The sequence below is a fragment of the Pelobates fuscus genome, chromosome 3 (assembly GCF_036172605.1).
Source record: "Pelobates fuscus isolate aPelFus1 chromosome 3, aPelFus1.pri, whole genome shotgun sequence".
Classification (NCBI taxonomy): Eukaryota; Metazoa; Chordata; class Amphibia; order Anura; family Pelobatidae; genus Pelobates; species Pelobates fuscus.
The window spans coordinates 185,103,731-185,109,462 of NC_086319.1; positions in this window are offsets into that span (position 1 = coordinate 185,103,731).

A 5,732-nucleotide genomic window follows, 5' to 3' on the forward strand; every position below is an offset into this window, starting at 1 on the left:
TGATGGGCTATATGCTGGGGGTTTTTTTTTTTCCGTTTTTTTTTTTTCCAGTATTTTTACTTTGACAATTAAATGCTTAACTGTACAAATGAAGTAACTGTGTTACAGAAACTGAGTGCTTTGTTGAGTGCTGACTGTGTGGAATTAATTTAACCCCTTAAGGACCAAACTTCTGGAATAAAAGGGAATCATGACATGTCACACATACATTTTTGTACCAGCAGCCTCATATAGATTGGTGAAAAGTTGAACTTAATGGATGTTTTATGCCAGATTCAACATAGCATATCTGTGAAATACGCTTTAAAGGCACAGCACAGGTTTCCATGCTTGGCTATTATCAACTATATACAGGGTGGCTGTATACACAGGGTGGCTTAGTTAACATACATACTATCACTAACAGTTGCACATACTCTGACCCTGGTACAAGCACCATGGGTAGGGGTATGTGGAGGGGTACCCTGCCTCTCCTGGCAATGGTAGTAAATCAAATATTTCCTTGCACAGTAATGCACTGCCTTGCTATAGCCAGGAAGCATGTGGTGTGCATGTCCTACAGGTGCAGATCAGCTCACTCCTGGTCCCTGTGCTCAGGGAATGAATCCAAGCACTGCAATGCACAGACTCATTCACAGAGTGTCAGGACTGGAAAAGGGTGATTTACAGTGATCTGCAACCACGTGAGGTGTAGACCACATTCTCCACCCGCTGGACAATAAGAAATTAAAGATTTCCTGTTTAAAATTAATGTTGAGGCTGAAAACACACAGCCTATACACACAGGAAGTTACACACAGTCTCTCTATACAGAAACACTAGGAGCAGCAGCCTACACATGTAACCTTCAAGACACATTCAGAATCCACAGTCTGGCAGAGACATTGGGAAATGCTAGTAAAGATAAAAATGACATAGGAGAAAGAGAGATTTGCAGTGGAATAGAGTGCAAGCAAGAGTTAGATAGAAACGCTAAAATCAAGCAAGACTTCGAGAGAGAATGTAGAGGTTTTGTATCTTATCTAATAAAAAAAGATAAGATACAAAACTGAAGGGTGATGTAGGATTCATGAGAGGGTGGCAAAATTAATGTTTACCTAGGGCGGTAAAAATCCATGGTCATAACAGCAAAAGGGAGCTAGTACTAAATTTGCTTGCCATGAAGAGGTTGGCTAATTTTGAAACTGGAGAAGTCATGATAAGTTGCATTTTCAGTTTAATTTGGAGAAACCATGTGAAGCATTCATTGTGTTCAGCTATTTCAATTGCTTGTTTGATTTGTTCTTTGCAAACAGCTGAAAGTCTGTAAATTTTAACAAAAAAACGTCATTTTCAATGGGAGTTGAATAATTTTGATCACAACTGTATCTATAGTATTTTAAGGAACACATTTCAACTCTGGGAAGAGGAACTTGACCTGATATACAATGCTTCAATACTTCTTAATGTCAAAAATCCACAGTGGATTATAGATACACTTTAAGGGAACACACTTGGCTTTTTCTTATTTCAGTTTCACTTTCAAAGGTTTGGATAGGTTTCCGGAGCTCAGAGATGCCAATTTTCACACGTCCTTTGCCAACTTCTTAATGTTCACAGCAGAAGACATCTGGCAGATCGGAAAGTTCAGATCTAATGACAAATACAAGCTCTTATCGCGTTCTGGGCTGTTTCTATTCTTTGAACTTAAAATTGAAGTTCTATATTTCACCTCTTGAAATATTTATTTGGTTCTGGATGCACACTTTATTATTGCATATGTAAACCATTTTTATCCAACTATAGCTACTTCTACTTCTTTTTGTGCAGGTATGAAGTTCTTATAGACTTATTAAATGGCTACAAACAACCGGTATATAGCATCAAAATAGTTCCAGTAATATTTTGAGGAACTACATTAGGTGTATACTGCAAGATGTTAATTGCAAGCAGATTAAATAAAACCACTACAAGCAAACAAAATGTAAATTGTTCACTTTTTAATACAGGACGTAATTAGGCTTGATCTTTTTTTATTTTTAAGCTGCAATCTGTGAATAGTCACCGAGAGCCTACTAGCTATCAATTAGCACACTATTATATGAAAACAATTGTTTAAAACATATATCCTCTGGCCAATGACGGTTTTAACATAGTAGGGTCCTTGTCTCTATTTCTGAGGTTTGAAATCATGAGATTGATGGACATTAGTACTTGAGGCACGATTAGTGTGATTCATGCAGAGCAGGCTCGGGGTTGGGGTTCTCTTGTTGCTGCACACCCTATTTCTGTCATTAGCGGGTTGGTATGAATTTGAGATGGGTGAGTAAGAGGGAAGCAGAGTAAACATGCCCAATAATGCAACCTGACCAAGTTTATAGTAAGTTTCTAAAAATTTATTACATACTTTACATTTTTCTTTTTGCACTTTTTATGGGTCCTGAATTTTTTAGACTCCGGAATGTGTACCTTTTTGTGCTAGTCATACTTTTGTTAGAGAGGCTTCCCCTATGGTGACCATGCTAATCGGGCACAGTCATGTGGTAGCACCTAATTGATGCCGTGACATCTCCTCATTCTATTACTTTTTCTTAAATTGTCAGTAACCTTTCAATTATCTGGAATTTCAGCTGTAAGACTTTGTGACACGCTTCAGTAAAATGTACTGGTAGGGGTAAATCAACGAGACCTGTCCTAATTGTTGATTTGTGTTCGGAGAATCTGTCTTTCTTCTTTTGAGTTGTTTGTCCTACATATACCAAGCCGCATGAGCATTATAAGATATGTAGTATACATCACAAATTGTTTAATGTAGTACTTTTTTTTTTTCCCATTATGGGGATGTTAAGACAGGTTCCCTGAATCATATAATGGTGAAATACACAATTAAAACATGAAAAGCTGTGACAGTCTAGCCTGAGTTAAAGGCAACTATGCACTCACCAATTTATCCCTAAAAGAGGGAGATCTCATAAAAGCCAATATTGGCTTACTGGCGAATTCTAAAATGGCCAGATGACAATCAATCAAAATTTGCCAACAATTGTCAACAATTCGTTTTATGTCTGAAGAAAGGGTACCATAACGTTAAATACATATAATTCTGGTATTAAAATCTCTCTTGGCTTTCAGGTTAAAAAATTCCTGTCTGTTTACTTTTTCAATTTGTGTTGATTGGGTAAAGCCAAGAGATGTGATCGCTTGCTAAACCTTTCAGTCATCTCGGACAATTGTCTGTCTGCCTTATCCATCGGTGAGACCAATCTTCTCACTTTCATATACTGGCTCTTAGTAGGAGATCTAAATGCAGAAGAAGCATGAAAGCTGGTATAGTGCAACATTGTGTTTCTATCCAACGGCTTTCTGAATAAATTGGTTTCAAGTTTATCAGGTTACACAATTAAAATATCCCCAAAAAAGGTAAAACTTCAGAATCAACCGTCATGATAAATGATTCAGGAACCTGTCTTTTATCATCGTAATAATAATTAAAACAGAACTACATTAAAATACAATTTGTGACATGTAATACCACCCTTATAATATATTTCTTAAAATGCCCCTGCGGTTTAGTATATGTGGGACAAACAACTCAAAAGCTGAAAGACAGATTCTCCAAATACAAATCAACAATTAGGGCAGGTCTCGTTGATTTACCCCTACCAGCCCATTTTACTAAAGCACGTCACAATGTCTCACAGCTGAAATTCCAGATAATTGGACATGTTACTGAGAATTTGTGAAAAGTTGATAGAGTGAGGAGATTGTTGTTACGTGAAGCCTAATGGATAAGAGAATTAGACACATTAAACTCAAAGAGCCTTCATCAAGAATATGATCTTACCACCTTAATCTGACTAGTGGTTTTCAATTCATTTTTAGTCTAATATTTCTTTCAATCATTGGTGTTTGTGCTAGTGCAGGTTTATTGTCACACCCTCTTTTATATGCTCTCTTCTCCTGTGGGTATTTTCAAATATAATTATAAACGCAACATTTGTTTTTGCCTCATTTTTCATGAGCTGAACTCAAAGATCTAAGACTTTTTCTATGTACACAAAAGGCCTATTTCTCTCAAATATGGTTCACAAATCTGTCTAAATCTGTGTTAGTGAGCACTTCTCCTTTGGTGAGATAATCCATCCACCTCACACGTGTGGCATATCAAGATTCTGATTAGACAGCATGATTATTGCAAAGGTGTGCCTTAGGCTGTCCACAATAAAAGGCCACTCTAAAATGTGCAGTTTTATCACACAGCACACTGATGTCGCAAGTTTTGAGGGAGTGTGCAATTAGCATGCTGACTGCCGGAATGTCCACCAGAGTTGTTGCCGTGAATTGAATGTCAGAGAATTTGGCAGTACATCCAACCGGCCCCACAACCACAGACCACGTGTAACTACGCCAGCCCAGGACCTCCACATCCAGCATCTTCACCTCCAAGATTGTCTGAGACCAGCCACCCAGTCAGCTACTGCAACAATCGGCTTGCATAACTAAAGAATTTCTGCGTAAACTGTCAGAAACCGTCTGCATGCTTGTCATCCTCATCGCGTCTCGACCTGATGGCATTTTGAAAGTACAGAGATACCGTGACGAGATCCTGAGGCCCATTGTTCATCCACAACCATCACCTCATGTTGCAGCATGATAATGCATGGCCCCATGTTGCAAGGATCTGTACACAATTCCTGGAAGCTGAAAACGTCCCAGGTCTTGCATGGCCAGCATACTCACCGGACATGTCACCCATTGAGCATGTTTGGGATGTACTGAATTGGCGTATGTGACAGCGTGTTCCAGTATCCAGCAACTTTGCACACCCATTGCAGAGGAGTGAATCAAGGCCACAATCAACATTCCACAGGCCACAATCAACAACCTGATCAACTCCATGCGAAGGAAATGTGTTGCACTGCGTGAGGCAAATGGTGGTCACACCAGATACTGACTGGTTTTCGGACCCTCCCAACTCCCAATACATTAAAAATGCAAATTTTATAGTGTCCTTTTATTGTGGCCAGCCCAAGGCACACCTGTGCAATAATCATACTGTTTAATCAGCATCTTGATATGCCACACCTGTTAGGTGGATGGATTATCTCGGTGAACAATATTTGAGAGAAATAGGCCTTTTGTGTACATAGAAAAGCCTTAGATCTTTGAGTTTAGCTCGTGAAAAATTGGGGCAAAAACGAAAGTGTTGCGTTTCTAATTGTGTTCAGTGTATATATGTATACACCTGCATCATCACAGAGACCAACAAGCTCATATAGGCCACAGCATTAGTGGTGCTCCAGCTACTTTACTACAAGATCAGGCTCAAGGAGAAACAATGCCCACCATGGAGACTACGACTGGAAGCCAAGATAAAGTCAACACGGGAAGAAAGTTTGTAGGCTGGATCAACTTAACAGAGGTGGAAAAATCAAAGATAGATCCTGGCTGCTGCGGAAGTACAAGGATATGCCCATACCAGAGGCACTGGAAATAGCTAAGCAAAGACTGACAGCACTGGCAACCACACTGAGCGGATACACCAGAGAAGCAGAGGCTAAGAGAATCAATGCCCTCTTTACCAAAGAACCATCCAAGGTGTATGCACAGCTACAGGGTAACCACCACATCTCCCCACAAGACCAACCCAGAGCTGACACTGAACAGTACTGGAAGAATATCTGGTAGAAAGAAGCATCAAGCATCTTATAACACTGAGGCCCAGTGGCTATTGAACATGAAAGCAGACCACT